Source organism: Balaenoptera physalus, assembly GCF_965194825.1.
Source record: "Balaenoptera physalus genome assembly, chromosome: X".
NCBI classification, from domain to species: Eukaryota; Metazoa; Chordata; class Mammalia; order Artiodactyla; family Balaenopteridae; genus Balaenoptera; species Balaenoptera physalus.
The window spans coordinates 115,358,760-115,375,693 of NC_138903.1; the positions used below are offsets into that span (position 1 = coordinate 115,358,760).

General features: G+C 41.2%; 1 protein-coding gene across 1 annotated transcript in view; it reads right to left on the reverse strand.

Annotated features, from left to right (window-relative positions):
* FRMD7 (FERM domain containing 7) overlaps positions 1 to 16,934 on the reverse strand; it is a 64,168-nt gene that overhangs the window by 38,917 nt on the left and 8,317 nt on the right. The window lies entirely within an intron of this gene.

Sequence of the window (16,934 nt, forward strand, 5' to 3'; positions counted from 1 at the left end):
GTGCCACATCTTCTTTATCCATTCATCTATCGATGGACACTTAGGTTGCTTCCATGTCCTGGCTATTTTAAATAGTGCTGCAATGAACATTTTGGTACATGGCCCTTTTTGAATTATGGTTTTCTCAGGGTATATGCCCAGTAGTGGTACTGTTGGGTCGTATGGCAGTTCTATTTTTAGTTTTTTAAGGAACCTCCATACTGTTCTCCATAGTGGCTGTATCAATTTACATTCCCACCAACAGTGCAAGAGGGTTCCCTTTTCTCCACACCCTCTCCAGCATTTATTGTTTGTAGATTTTTTGATGATGGCCATTCTGGCTGGTGTGAGGTGATACCTCATTGTAGTTTTGATTTGTATTTCTCTAATGATTAGTGATGTTGAGGATTCATTCATGTGTTTGTTGGCAATCTGCATATCTTCTTTGGAGAAATGTCTATTTAGATCTTCTGCCCATTTTTGGATTGGGTTGTTTGTTTGTTTTTTGGATATTGAGCTGCATGAGCTGCTGGTATATTTTGGAGATTAATCCTTTGTCAGTTGCTTCATTTGCAAATATTTTCTCCCATTCTGAGGATTGTCTTTTTGTCTCGTTTATGGTTTCCTTTGCTGTGCAAAAGCTTTTAAGTTTCATAAGGTCCCATTTGTTTATTTTTGTTCTTATTTCCATTTCTCTAGGAGGTGGGTCAAAAAGGATCTTGCTGTGATTTATGTCATAGAGTGTTCTGCCTAGGTTTTCCTCTAAGAGTTTTATAGTGTCTGGCCTTACAGTTAGGTTTTTAATCCATTTCAAGTTTATTTTTATATATGATGTTAGAGAGTGTTCTAAATTCATTCTTTTACATTTAGCTGTCCAGATTTCCCAGCACCAATTATTGAACAGGCTGTCTTTTCTCCATTGTATATTCTTGCCTCCTTTATCAAAAATAAGGTGACCATATGTGCGGGGGTTTATCTCTGGGCTTTCTATCCTCTTCCATTGATCTATATGTCTGTTTTTGTGCCAGTACCATACTGTCTTGATTACTGTAGCTTTGTAGTATAGTCTGAAGTCAGGGAACCTGCTTCCTCCAGCTCCGTTTTTCTTTCTCAAGATTGCCTTGGCAATTTGGGGTCTTTTGTGTTTCCATACAAATTGTGAATTTTTTGTTCTAGTTCTGTGAAAAATGCCATTGATAGTTTGATAGGGATTGCACTGAATCTGTAGATTGCTTTGGGTAGTATCGTCATTTTCACAATGTTGGTTCTTCCAATCCAAGTACACGGTATATCGCTCCATCTGTTTGTATCATCTTTAATTTCTTTCATCAGTGTCATACAGTTGTCTGCATACAGGTCCTCTCCCTGGGATCCGACCTCCGAAGCCCGAGCCTCAGCTCCCAGCCCCCGCCCGCCCCGGCGGGTGAGCAGACAAGCCTCTCAGGTTGGTGAGTGCTGGTCGGCACCGATCCTCTGTGCGGGAATCTCTCCGCTTTGCCCTCCACACCCTGTTGCTGAGCTCTCCTCGGTGACTCCGAAGCTTCCCCCCACCCACACCCCGTCTCCACCAGTGAAGGGGTTCCCTAGTGTGTGGAAACTTTTCCTCCTTCACAGCTCCCTCCCAGAGGTGCAGGTCCTGTCCCTATACTTTTGTCTCTGTTTTTTCTTTTTTCTTTTACCCTACCCAGGTACGTGGGGAGTTTCTTGCCTTTTGGGAAGTCTGAGGTCTTCTTCCAGCGTTCAGTAGGTGTCCTGTAGGAGTTGTTCCACATGTAGATGTATTTGTGGGGAGGAAGGTGGTCTCCACGTCTTACTCTTCCGCCATCTTGAAGATCTCCAGCAGCCATTTTTAAGTGAAGTTTCTTTCACTGTTTTGTTTTTGAACCTTTTCCCTCATTCAGAAATATGCTCATTGAAAATCAGGGTAAAAAAGAAACAAAAAGCAAGAAGAAGAAATAAAGTGCTTGTAATCCCATCCATCAAGAGATGGACAGTATTAAGACCTTAGTGTAAAGCTTTATTCAGGTACAGAATTATTGATATAATTCTCAATGCACAATCACACTTTTGGGTGACCAATTTTTTTAAAACTTTGTATTATATTATTAACATTATCATTTGTTACTGTATAGGAAACTATCGTATGGAACACGTAAATTTTTTTCTCCTTTGAGATATTGCAAACAACACTAAGACAGACATCTCAGCACACAAAGATGTACATCCATCTTTGCACACAACCTTAATCATATTCTTAGGATAAGTTTTTCCATAAATTGAATCCCTCAGCTTATTTAGGTTGTATTGCTAGTTGTTCGTCTCATTTTTGTTTGAGATTTTTAATTAAATTCTAAGATGTTTAATTTTTGTGTAAAATTGGAATTAAATACTGAAAGACAAACAAATATTGTGGAAAAGATTCATGACAGTGATGGGCCTTGCTTGGTAAAGCAGTGAAAGGAGTTTCCTACTGGGTATGAGAAGTCTCATACTGGGTATGAGAATTCCTGGGTATGAGGCAGCAGTCTATAGGGGAAAGAGTTGGGACTCTGCAGTCAATATATCTACTTCTAAATCCTGGCTCAAGTACTTGCTTGCAGTTGTATGACCATGGGCTCATAGTTAACCTTGCTGAACCTTAATTTCTTCCTATGAAAAATTCCTTTTATGACTTGGCCCATGCTTATCTTTCCCGTCTCATGGCTGTCTCTCACCTTGCTCGTAGCGCTCTCTGCCCTCAGTTTTAAGATCCAATCAGATTGAGTGTCTCCACTGGCCTTTCCCGATGATTCTACCTTTGCCTGGACCAACCTTCAACTCTGCTCCCTTCTATTCCCCCAACACATCTAAATAATTAGTACTGGTCATTCAGGCTCAGGTTAGACATCTTCTCCCTCAAAAAAAACCTGTCTGACCATCCCCGCAACAAACACACTTCAATCTGGGTTAGGTGCCCCTCTCCTGTTGTGCCATTAAGAAACTCTTTGCCGCTGCATTTGTATAGATCGTGCTGTAGTGTACCTGGTTTTTTACATTCTGATTCTTCCACTAAACTATGCGGTCTTTGAGGTCAGGTACTATTTCTTATTTTTCTCTGTATCCTCATTAGCCAACCCAGTGTATGGGAGCAGTGAGGGCTCATAAGAAGTTGTTAAATGAGTGATGAATGAATGAAGCAGGATAGTAATACCTGTTTAACACACTTATTAACTAATGATTGTATGAAATAATGTAAGTGGAAATTTCTGGAACATAGGCCAGGAAATGGTATCTCATAGCGTTAAAGGCAATTGACAGTAACTTTGTGACAGATCTCGTGAAATCATTTGAAATATTCTGAGTATGAAATTCTGGAGAACCTTTGTCTTTGTTTAAGTCTGTTGAAAGGTGAATTTCGTCATCATAGAAGGAATCTCAGAGGACAAAAGACCTCTTGTTTAAGACAGCTAAGCCCAGCGATTAGTGGTGAGGCGCCTTGCCTAAGTGCTTTCAGGGCCTGGGGTCAGCTAGCCCAGACAGACGCCCCCTCCACCCTAGCTCCACACCTTGGACCCAGAAGAGAAGGAGGAAGTGGGTAAGGGGAAAGACAGGGAATAAAGAAAAGAAGGCTGGAGTAAGATTCTGTGGGGGTAATAATTGTAGCTTTTGCAGAGCAGCTGTGTTTAGAACAGGCAAGCTATACATCAGAGAGTTCCACAGCCCCCAGAGAAGAGAAGTGCCCCCCTGAATGCCTGTCACTTTCCATGCTTCCTGAGCTCTGTGGCCTTCAGCAGATCTTCCCTGTGGTGCCTTGCCCTGGCATTTCATTGGCCAATTCCTTCCTACCTCTTGTGGTGTCAATGATCTATTCAGGGTGGATCTCTCAGCAGTAGAACTGGTCTAACCGAATGTTTTTCCGGTTCTGACAGTCTGGCACACAACTGCTTAGTGGCACCCAGTATCACAAAGGCCAGCATCGCTCTCTGCTGCTGGGATAACATGCTCCAGGTCCTTTTAGGGAATTGCTGGGTCAGTCCTGCCACCTCCTGGGTGGTTCTGCCCCTCAAGCCAAGCCCTTCTGACCCCAAGATATTGAACTCAGCTCAGCCAGTTTGAAGAATTTCTGTCTCTAGGTTGCAATTGACAACTTCACTGTCTTAAACCACAAGCTAAGGCTAAGCTCTTATTAGTGTAATGTATTTGTATTGACTGGTCAAATAAAGATGCAAATACAGAGTAAATGACATTTAATAGAAAGAGAGAAACTCCTGTAGAATCCAGAGGAATCTTGGCCTCGAGCAAGTTTCACTCAGAGAAGCTCTGCAGAGAGCTCTTGCTACAAGGTAGGGAGCCTCAGCTGGTCCTCCCCAGCACCCAGGCAGCAGGCAGGGCCCTGCACTCTTCTGAAAGGTGAAGGGGTGGCAAGGCCCCAACTAACTGAAACTCTTCACAGAGATTCCCACGAGTGCAGACTTGAACAAACGCCCAACCGCCACCCACCCAGCTCCAAAGACAGTTCCCCAGTCCCCACCTCCAGCACCTCGAATATTCTTGGCTTCAGGCTCCCTCTTCCTGTCAGCTGTGGGCTTGGGACGAGAAGGGGCAGGAGAGGGGTGGAATGGGAAGGCTTGAGTCCAGGCCTCTCCTCTGAGCTCAAGCATCAGGAGAGCAGCCTGACAGCCAGGTGACCGCAGATACGGGAGCCCTAGAGGGGTATGACAGGCAGCACCTAAACCACATTTGGCCCACAGTTCCACCTGGCCCCTGGCCAGACAAAGCACAAGCACTTTCTTTCTTTTTCAGTTCAATTTATTCTCTGAATCAACAAACCTTAGGCTATGAGGGGCAAAGCAAATTCAGGAGTTTAAACAAAGGCATTCATCAGGCAGCTGGGGCCCCCTGCAATGAAAAATAAATCCCTGGCAAAGAAATGGTCAACATTGGCTAACCTGGGACATTATGACTCCAGGATGATTTTCTCTGATGTGGTTTAGAAGCTCCTTTGCTTGGAGTATTGTACTTTGTACAGGCAGAGGGGTGGGGATGAGCTGATACGGTCAGCCTGTTGGTCAGTCTGTCATCAAACAGTGATTGAGCAACTAGTGTGGGGCAGGCTGCTTGGAACTAGAGGACACGTTATCATGTCCTGGAAAACCAGGAAGCTTAACAACACATTACAGCAATCCCACTCGAGTCACAAGCCCACCACCAAACCAATGACCAGCCAGGGTTTTTTATTTTTTTCTGAAGTGTGAATTTATTCCATAAATGTATGCTTTATATTTAAGTTATATTTCACAATACAAACATAATGCTTTTAAATGCATAGTTTCAAAGAATTCTTTTTTAAAACTTGTTAAAAATTGAAGTATAGTTGATTTACAATATTGTGTTAGTTTCAGGTGTACAGCAAAGTGATTCAGTTATACATATACCTATATATGTATATTCTTTTTCAGATTCTTTTCCATTATAGGTTATTATAAGATATTGAATATAGTTCCCTGTGCTTTACAGTAGGTCCTCGTTGTTTATCTATTTTATATATAGTAGTGTGTATATGTTAATCCCAAACTCCTAATTTATCCCTCCCCCCTCCTTTCTCCTTTGGTAACTATAAGTTTGTTTTCTATGTCTGTGAGTTTGTTTCTGTTCAGCCAGGGTTTTGAAACTAGACAGACTGGGGCTTGAACCCCAGCTCACTCATTAACTTAAATAGCAATGTGACCTTGGATAAGTCAACCTCTCTGCACCTTGGTTTACATGCCAGTAAAATAAAGATAAAAATAATGTTCTAGGCCCCATCAGCTTGGACTATTGCTGCTTGGACATAAGTATCAGGACGTGTATCCACCACCTAAATTTGGAGCCAAATTCCACAAGGCATCAATGTAGCAAATACCTTTATAGCACTTGCTAGCACTGTTCTAAGTGTTTTACATATATTAATTCATTTAACCTTTGTCACAATCTTATAGAATGGGTACTAATATTATTTCCATTTTATAGATGAGAAAGCCCAAGGCACAGACAGGTAATGGAACTACCCTAGATAGTGACACTCATTTGATTTGTGTGAACATTACATGAGGTAGTGCATGCAAAATTCACCTAGAACATAGGCTGTTGACAAATACTATCTATGATTATTAGTCAGTAGTATTGTTGTTATCATTATTATTAACTGTGTTAGTGTTACTATGAGTAGTTACCACAGAGTAATTTAAAATGTAGTTAAACACACTGGCCTAGGGGCCAAGATGGCCGAGTAGAAAGACCCTGAGCTCACCTCCTCTCATGGGCACACCAAAATTACAACTATTTATAGAATAACTATCGATGAAAAAGACTGGAACCTACCAGAAAAGATCTTCTATAACTAAAGATATAAAGAAGGAACCATAATGAAACAGGTAGGAGGGGTGGAGTCACAGCATAGTCAAGACAAATACCCCTAGGTGGGTGACCCACAAACAAGAGAGTAATTACAATTGCAGAGGTTCTTCCCAAGGATCCAAGGGTCTAAGCCCCACATTGGGCTGCCCAGCCTGGGGTTCCTGTGCCAGGAAGACAAGCCCCCAGAACATTTGGCTTTGAAGGCCAGCAGAGCTTACTTTCAGGGGACCCAGGGGCTGTGGGAAATAGAGACTCCACTCTTAAAGGGTGCAGACAAAATCTCACATGCTCTGGGACCCAGGGCAGAAGTAGTAATGTGAAAGGAGCCTGGGTCAGACCCACCTGCTGATCTTGGAGAGCCTCCCAGAGAGGAAGGAGGCAACTGGGACTCCCACTGGGGACACAGACCCTGGAAGCAGCCATTTCTGGGAGGTCCTTCTACCACGTGGACACTGGTGCAGGCAAATGCCATTTTGGAATCCTCCCCCTGGCTCGTTAGCCTCAGGACCCAGCCCCGCCCACCCCCACCAACCTGTAGACACCAGTACTACTGGGATGCCTCAGGCCAAGCATCTAGCTGGGGGGGGGGGACACAGCTCCACCCACCAGCAAGCAAGCTGAGACCACAGCCACCCCTGGACATGGCCCTATCCACCAGAGGGCCCAGGACTCAGCCCCACACACCAAATGCACAGGCACTAGACCTGGGACTCTCTGGGCCCTGCAGCCAGAGACGCCAGGACACACATCCACCCACCACTGGGCAGGCACCAGCCCCAGGATATTTGGCTCTGCCCAACAGCAAGCCTGTTCTAGCCTTGGGACCAGCCTCACCCACCAGCAGCAGGCAGACTCCAGCCCCAGGACAACCACAGACCCACAGCCTGCTAACACAGCCCACCTACCAACAGACCAGCACTAGCCCAAGGACCAGATGAGCCCAGACCCCACCTACCAGCAGGCCAACACCAGCTCTGGGACCCCTGGGCCCTGCAGCCAGACCCCTGGATTCAGCTCTGCCTACCGATGGGCCAACACTAGCCCCAGGACTTGGCTTCACCCTGTGGTTGTCAAGCACCAGCCCTGGGATCTCCTGGACCCTGACTCCAGTGAGCCAGCACTAGCCTTGGTGCCCCAGGGGTTCCACAGACAGCCACCTTGTGACCCAGCCCCACCAACCAGCAGCCAGTAGCCTCCACACAAGGCAAAACCTGGCAACCAACCAGACTTAGGGCCAGCCACACCTACCAGACCACACATTGTAGTCAACCTGCTACAACAGAAGGACCCACGCAGCCACATAGGGGCACCCCTAGAGCATATAGCTGGTGACTAGAGGGGAGCGCACTGCTCGGATGCATAGGACATCTACAAAATGTCACTTCTCCAAGATCAGGAAACATAACCAACCTATCAGATACATAGAAATAAAGAGCAAGTTAGGCAAAATGAGGCAACAGAGGAACATATCCCAAATGAAGGAACAAGACAAAACCCCAGAAGAAGAACTAAGTGAAGTGGCGATAGGAAATCTACCCAAGAAAGAGTTCGAGGTAATGATTGTAAAGATGATCAAAGAACTCAGGAGAAAAATGGATGAACATCAAGAAGTTAGGAGTTTTTAATAAAGAGTTAGAAAATGTTAAGAACAACCAAATAGAGATGAATAATATGATAACTGAAATAAAAAATACACTGGAAGGAATCAATAGTAGACTAGATGATACAGAGGAATGGATCAGTGAGCTGGAAGACAGAGTAGTGGAAGTCACTGAAGCTGAAAAGAAAAAAGAATGAAGAGAAATGAGGACAGTTTAAGAGACCTCTAGAACAACAACAAGTGTACTAACATTTGCATTATAGGGATCCCAGAAGGATAAGAGAGAGAGAAAGAGGCAGAGAACATATTTGAAGATATATTAGCTGAAAACTTCCCTAACCTTGGAAAGGAAACAGGTGTCCAAGACCAGGAAGCAGAGAGAGTCCCAAACATAGTCAATCCAAAGAGGCCCACACCAAGATATAGTGTGTGCAGATGACATGATACTATACATAGACAATCCTAAAGATGCCACCAAAAAACTACTAGAGCTCATCAATGAATTTGGTAAAGTTGCATTTCTATACATTAACAATGAAGTATTAGAAAGAGAAATTAAGGAAACAATTCCATTTATGATTGCACCAAAACAACAAACTTACCTAAGGAGATAAAAGACCTATTCTTAGAAAACTATAAGACACTGATGAAAGAAATTGGAGACCACACAAACAGATGGAAAGATATACCATGTTCTTGGATTGGAAGAGTTAATATTGTTAAAATGACCATACTACCCAAGGCAACCTACAGATACAATGCAACCCCTATCAAAATACTAATAGCATTTTTCACAGAACTAGAACAAATAATTTTAAAATTTGTATGGAAACACAAAAACCCCAAATAGCCAAAACAATCTTGAGAAAGAAGAACAGAGCTGGAAGTATCATGCTCCCTGACTTCAGACTACACTACAAAGCTACAGTAATCAAAACAGTATGCAACTGGCACAAAAACAGACATATAGATCAATGGGACAGAATAGAGAGCCCAGAAATAAACCCACACACTTTTGGTCAATTAATCTATGACAAAGGAGGCAAGAATATACAATGGAGAAAAGACAGTCTCTTCAATAAGTGGTGCTGGGAAAACTGAACAGCTACATGAAAAAGAATGAAGTTAGAACATTCTCTAAGACCATATACAAAATAAACTCAAAATGCATTAAAGATCTAAATGTAAGACTGGAAACCATAAAACTCCTAGAAGAAAACATAGGCAGAACAGTCTTTGACATAAATTGTAGCAATATTTTTTTTGGATCTGTCTCCTAAGGCAAAGGAAACAAAATAAAAAATAAACAAGTGGGACCTAATTAAACTTAAAAGCTTTTGCACAGCAAAGGAAACCATGGACAAAATGAAAAGTCAGCCTACTGAGTGGGAGAAAATATTTGCAAATGATTTGACCAATAAGGGGTTAATATCCAAAATATATGAGCAGCTCATACAACTCACTATCAATCAAACAAACAACCCAATTAAAAAATGAGCAGAAGACCTGAATAGACATTTTTCCAAAGAAGACATAAAGATGGCCAACAGGCATGTGAAAAGATGCTCAACATTGTTAATCATCAGGGAAATGCTAATCAAAACAACAATGAGATATACTGACAGAGAAAGACAAATATCATATGACATCACTTATATGTGGAATGTAAAGAAATGATGCAAATGAACTTATTTATAAAACAGAAACAGACTTACAGACATAGGAAACAAACTTATGGTTACCAAAGGGGATAGCAGGGGTGAGGCGGGGGAGAGAGATAAATTAGGAGTTTGGGATTAACATATACACACTACTATATATAAAATAGGTAAACAACAAGGACCTACTTATAGCATGGGAAACTATAGTCAATATCTTATAATAACCTATAATGGAAAAGAATCTGAAAAAGAATATATGTGTGTGTGTGTGTGTGTACGTGTATGTGTGTGCGTGTGTGTGTAACTGAATCACATTGCTGTACACTTGAAACTAACGCAACATTGTAAGTCAACTATACTTCAATAAAAAATATTTTAAAAAACAATGATATATCACCTCACACCTGTCAGAATGGCTGTCACCAAAAAGAACACAAGTAAACACGGGCGAAGATGTAGACAAAAGGGAACCCTTGAACACTGTTGGTGGGAATGTAAATTGGTGCAGCCGCTATGAAAAACACTATGGCGTTTTCTCAAAAAACTAAAAATAAAACTACCACATGATCCAGCAATTCCACTCCTGGGTATACATCCAAAGAAAACAAAAATACTAATTTGAAAAGATACATGCACCCCAATGTTCATAGGAGCATTATTTACAATAGCCAAGACATGGAAGCAACCTAAGTGTCCATTAACAGATGAATGGATAAAGAAGGTGTGATATATATATGGATTGACCTGGAGGGTATTATGCTTAGTGAAATAAGTCAGATGGAGAAAGACAAATACTATATGATATCGCTTATATGTGGAATCTAAAAAAGAAAACAAAGTAGTGAATATAACAAAAGAGATACAGACTCACAGATATAGAGAACAAACTAGTGGTTTTCAGTGGGGAGAGGGAAAAGGTGAGGGGCAAGATGGGGGTAGGGGATTAAGAGGTATAAACTACTATGTATAAAATAAATAAGCTACAAGGATATATTGTACAGCACAGGGAATATAGCCAATATTTTATAATAACTACAAATGGAGTATAATCTATAAAAATTGTGGATCACTATGTTGTACACCTGAAACTAATATAATATTGTAAATCAACTATGCCTCAATTTAAAAGAAAAGTATACCTCAATTTTTTTTAAAGTATCAAGTTAAAAAAATTTTAAATTAAATGTCGTTAAAGGTAAAGGGTTTGGCTGTTTCCATCTGCTTCCTTAAAGGAAGCCCACCATTATTTTAGGTAACTCTAGACAGTTATTATGGACCCTCTCAGGATTAATGACTCCAAGGGGGGGAAGAGCAAATCCCCTGGGGCTGCTGACTAAGCAAAGGGCAAGCCGCTCAGAAAAGCAGGATGAATTAACCCCAGGAAGCCCCAGAGGAAGAGCAAATAGGGGGAAACACAGCTCTGTTTTGCTTGGAGGTGGGCTGCAACATCAAGTGTTATCAAAAGAAACTTCAAGTTGAGGGTGAAAGACTGTTCTCTGTTGGTTTGCAAAGTATAGAAATAAAGAGGTCTCTAAGCAAGGGAGAGGGGAATTAACATGCTCTGAGCACATTCTTTACATCAGGAACCTTACCTCTGGTATTTCATTCATCTTTACAATGATTTCATGAGGTAGGTGCTATGATTATTGCAATTTTAGTGATAAGCGCACAGGCTCAGAGAGGTGAAGTGACTCACATAATGTTCCACACCTTAAAATTGTTAGAGCTGGCAAGATATGGAAAGAACCTAAACGGCCATTAACAGATGAATGGATAAAGAAGATGTGGTATATATAGACAATGGAATATTACCCAGCCATAAAAAAGAATGAAATAATGCCATTTACAGCAACATGGATGGACCTAGAGATTATCATACTAAGCGAAGTAAGTCAGACAGAGAAAGACAAATACCATATGATATTACCTATATGTGGAATCTAAAATATGACACAAATGACCATATGTACGAAACAGAAACAGACTCACAGACATAGAAAACAGACTTGTGGTTGCCAAGTGGGAAGGGAGGTTGGGGAGGGGTGGATTGGGAGTTTGTGATTAGCAGATGCAAACTGTTATATATAGGATGGATAGATAACAAGGTCCTACTGTATAGTACAGGGAACTATATTCAATATCCTGTGATAAACCGTAATGGAAAAGAATATGAAAAAGAATGTATATATGTATAACTGAATCACTTTGCTGTACAGCAGAAATTAACACATTGTAAATCAGCTATATTTCAGTAAAATAAAGTTTAAAAAAATTTTTAGAGCAGAGACTAGATCTCAGGTCTACCCAAATCCAGATATATTTCTCTTCCCATATTCCCATCGATAAATCCAAAACAAAGCTCCTTGCCCACACTAAACTTGCTCCTTTTATTCTGTTTCTCTGTCTTGGTGAATGGAGGCCACCATCCAAACCATTACTTAAGCCAGAAATTTGGATGTCATCTAGACTCCTCAACTCACCTCCTGTATCCAGGCTGACATCAAATGCTTCTAGAAATTCTACCTCGTTAACATCTTTTGTATCCATCCTTTCTTTCTGTCTCCACAATTCTCTATCAGGCTGGAATATTGATGTTTGGGCATATGTGTTAGGATAGAGGCTGGCTATCTAAAATTGGAGCCACTGAACTTGAAACTATTATTCCAATTCTACCTGGCATCTCCAGCACTTAGAACGCATATTTCATTAAATATTGGATGAGCAAATGAATGCATAAATTAATGAGTTAACAGATGCTAATATCCCCATTTTGAGCTTCTTAAACTCTTTAGTGATTCTCTTATCACCTTCAGGATAAAGCCCAAACTTTATATATATAACACTTGAGCCAAATGATATAACTGCTGACCACCTCTGCTTCAGCTTGAATTCAAGCTACTCTCCATCTTCCTTTCAACACTCCATTCTTCACTTACACTGACCTTTTTTTTTCCATGAAAGGGCCATGTTCTCTTTTGCACATTGGCCTTCAATCTTTCCCTTGTGTAACCACCATACAACCGCCTTCACCCTACCTTCCACTTTTCACCTCCTTAGCTCCTACTCAGCAACTTAAATGGTATATTATTTGGAAAGTTTTTCCTGACACCCCAAGTCCAAGTTTTTAGCATTGATAGAACTAAATCCAAGATAGGTTAAGTGACTTGCCCAAGGCCACACAGCTTGGAAGTAGCAGAGTCAAATTTTTGTCCTGCTTTATCAGACTCCAAACATACATTATATCCTTTATATCACTCCTCACAACTCAGGGAGATAAGGGGTTAAGTGACTGGCCCAAGATCACACACCTAAAATGGTGCAGTTTTTGTAGCCCCAAATCCAGGTACATTTTACTACACCAGAGCAACTCCATTTCACTGGTGTTAGAAGAGTTTTTCTTTATGAAGGGGAGGGGTATCTATTTCGCTATTGACAAAACTACAAAAGATTCCTCATCATTATAAATTGAAAAACCAGCTCTTGGACAAATATCCCAAGGGTAAATACCACTACCAATAAAAAAATCACTAAGCGGTTCTTGGCTTTCTTATTCAGCTTGAATAGTGCTCAGTCCTGGCAATGCTTCCCCTCCGCCTCTTTCAGAAAATGAGGCCTGGTGGCCTTTATGATGGGCTCCCAAGGGAATGGGGTAAGCTGACTCACTGTATTCTCTCACTGGGTAAGCCACTAGGTACTCACTGTGCTGGTCAATACAGTCACTTAGCAATCAGGTAAATGTAAGTCTTGAGATGTTCCAAACCTCTTATTTTGACTTTAGCTTCCAAAAACCATCAAAATAAAATGTGCTTTTGGGAATTCACAAACAACAGCTGCTCTTCCCCTTTCACTATGCTTCTACAAAGATAGAACTGCAGCAGGCAGGAGGCATATCAGACAGAACTGTGTCAAGTATGGTGATGGGATTATTGTTTTGAAAACTCTCCATCTAAACCTCAGAGAAGCAAACAGTTCAGGCTTAAAAGGAGGTCACCCTCCAAGGATGCTCATTATTACTACTGGTATCTGTGGGTATTGGGAGGGTTCCTAGTAAAGTTAGAAACCTGACCTTCTCTATGTTTTCTGAGTGCTCAAAAGCCTTAACTTTGGTCTTATCCTCCCTTTTTCTATCCAGAAAAGTCCCGGTCCCCATGTTGAAGAGGCAAAACTAAAACACTAAAATCTTCAATGTTTTTTTTTTTTTTTGGCCATGCCACGCAGCTTGTGGGATCTCAGTTCCCCAACCAGGGATCAAATCCATGTCCCCTGCAGTGGAAGCATGGAGTCCTAACCACTGGACCGCCAGGGAATTTTCAATTATCTTTAAAATCATTACCTTATTCCATTTCTCCTCCTGCTTACCCACTCCCATCATCATTCTGGAGAGTCCTACCAAGTGCAACACTAGAGATGCTGTTGATATTTAACAGTGATCAATTTCATCAAATAACTTGACTTGAAAAGTAAGATGAGGTTTTTACCGAATACATTTTCTTCATTGGATTAAACTTTAGTGGGCATATTCCAGCAATCCTGGAGTCCCATATCTGTCCTGCATCCCCCAAAACTCTCGGAAATTCAGCAAGGAAAAGTTTGACTAATATTCTCAGAGAGTTCATATATAAATATCAGCACCCCATATCTCAGATTACAGATATGCAAAGAAGCTTCAAAAAACCAGGACATTTCAGGGGTCAGACACTCTTCTCAGTAATCTAACTGAAGGCATTAACAAATTAAAGACATGTCAATCACAAAGGGAGTTTGTCAACCATGCAATGAGAGGAAAAGGAAGCACTGAAGCCCAAGTTGGCAGCTCCCAGCCAGCACTGCCCAGGCGAGAGTGTTCCCTTGCTCAAGAACTTTACTTACCCATATGGTAGAGTAGACCATGCCCGGAACAGGGCCTGGAACATACTAGGATCTCAATAATAATTTGTTAATGAAATGACTAAATGAATGAATAGGTGACTAAAAGATGTCAATGACAGGGCCTTTGTGGAGACGGATGCATTATTAGGCCATCCAGTACTAGGATCATAAATCTAATTCCTTTAAATCTGATTCTTCTGCCCTTTGGCATATTATGTAACTGATGAGAGAACCCTAGTGTTCCCAATCCCGCTGTAAATGGTAACACTGGCCTCCTGATTTTAAAATATCAGTTTCTGACTTCAGATCTGTGGAGTGCTGACAAATCAGGCTTCTGAGTCTGTAGTCCTGAGCCAGATCTTGGACACCAGCAAACTCACTAAGATAATGCTACTGGGGGTGGAATAAAGGGTTCTGGATGTCAATTAGCCTAATCCAGGTGACATTATTCTATCTGATCAGTGTCATTTTCATATTTCTACTACTGTACTTTCTGTAAAAAACAACACTAATGCCCAAGATGCCATTATTTCCCCCCATGCAACCAATTATTTTCTTAAATCTTATCTTGAAGAACAATTGTCCCTGGGACTCATCCATGCCTCTTGAGACTTCTGCTAATTGGTTCATAACAGTCATTGAAGCCTTACTGCATGCCAAATTCTATGCCCTTTGAGGGCCACAGAAACTAATGTGCAGTGGCAATATTACAGGACTAGGCAGCTACTGACAGATGAGTCTTCGGATATAATTGTACATGGGGTCGTGGGAAGAGTCCTGGATTGGAAGTCCCAGCTCTGCATTCATCTTTTCCCTACTTTCACTCACAGGGTGGAATGGAGGATCAAATGAACTAATGGATGTGAAATTGCTTTTTAAATTTTAGTGTTGTCCATTGGCGACCCTCTACTACTACTATCATCATCATCATCTTCATCATCATTTTCATTATCATTATCATCATCATGATTATCAGTCTACTACTGTTAAGGAGAGAAGATACTGTTAGATGGCTGTATGCTAACTTAAGGTTCCATTTCCCTCAAGCCTAAGCTGCCCATGGGACCACAGTTAGTGCTACTGCCACTCTCGGTAACGCCACGATTGCTACTTACAGAGCAGCCCTCCACAGAGCAAACGGGATCAGATGCTGTGACACCCAAATTGCTGGGTATCAAATCTCTCCCATTATCTTCCCAAGGAACACGGTATGTTGCAGCTGGAAGGAGACAGTCTGACTTAAAGCCAAATCATGCTGGCTTCAAGTTGCTAGAATCGGCTCCTCGGAAGGTGAATTTTGTGAAGCTAGGGTACTGTGCCTCCCACCCACCCCCACCCCCCATTTAATTGGATCTGTATTTGAGCTGTACATTCAGAAAGATCTTCTGTCACTTTTTGTCAAAGATTTCTCTTTGAGTAGCTTGAAATATCTATTAAACATTTAGCCTAAAGCAGTGTCTTTTGAATCCCCAGCTCACTAATTCAGGTACTGGAGCACTGCAAGCGTACACCACCAGCCTGCAAATGGATAAACTACTCAAAAGACATTTTCCACCCCTTAAATACAGTTCCAAGAAAGAATAGGAAATGCCTCATACCTCTAATGGAAGCTATTTGCTACAAAAACAAATCATCAGGTCCGTGGAGCTAGAAATGCCTTTTGCAAATAAAAGTGAAAGGAAGAGACAGCAAAACAGCAGCGGAAACCGTGCAGTAATCACCCACAAAGCACATGATTCAAATAAAAATGAAATACTTATTTGAAAAACGGGTTACCTACACACCCAACAGCGGTTGTCAGTTAATGTATAAAAGAAAACAACCAGCATTTTGTATGAATTTCAAAGGAAATGAGCTATTTGTTCCTTGTTAGTAGCTAATGTAAATATCAGAGCAAATAGCATTTTTTTGATTCCAATAAAATTGTAGAACATTTCCAAATGCTCGTACGTAAATCCTGACATCAAAATGTACATCTCTTAAGATACTGAAAGATGAGCCCCAAATGATGTGCTTAATACATTTGTTCTTTCTTGAAGAGATGAGGTATAATTGTAACAATCATCTTGTAGCTAGGAATTATATGAAGAACCCTGAACTATAAGTACTAAATCAAACTAAATAGTCTCTTATCCTATTTTTCTCTCTTATACTTGTCATTACTTCCTGAAGTTCTCATTACAACTGTATAATTCTACCCACCGCCCTCCACCCTCCGAAACCCCATAGGTTTTCTTCAGAAAAGGAGGGTAGCTTTCCCCTTCTCCTTTCCCTCGGAACCACAGTTTTCTCCCCACAAATATTCATGGGGTGAGACTCACAGATAAATTATTTCAATGAGCAATAATACCTTTTTGGGTAGGACAACTAAGTTATTTCTGCTTTGTCTTCTTACATATATTTAGCGTATCTTTAAGACTTGCTGTTGTTATCCCTTGAGAAAAGAGAAC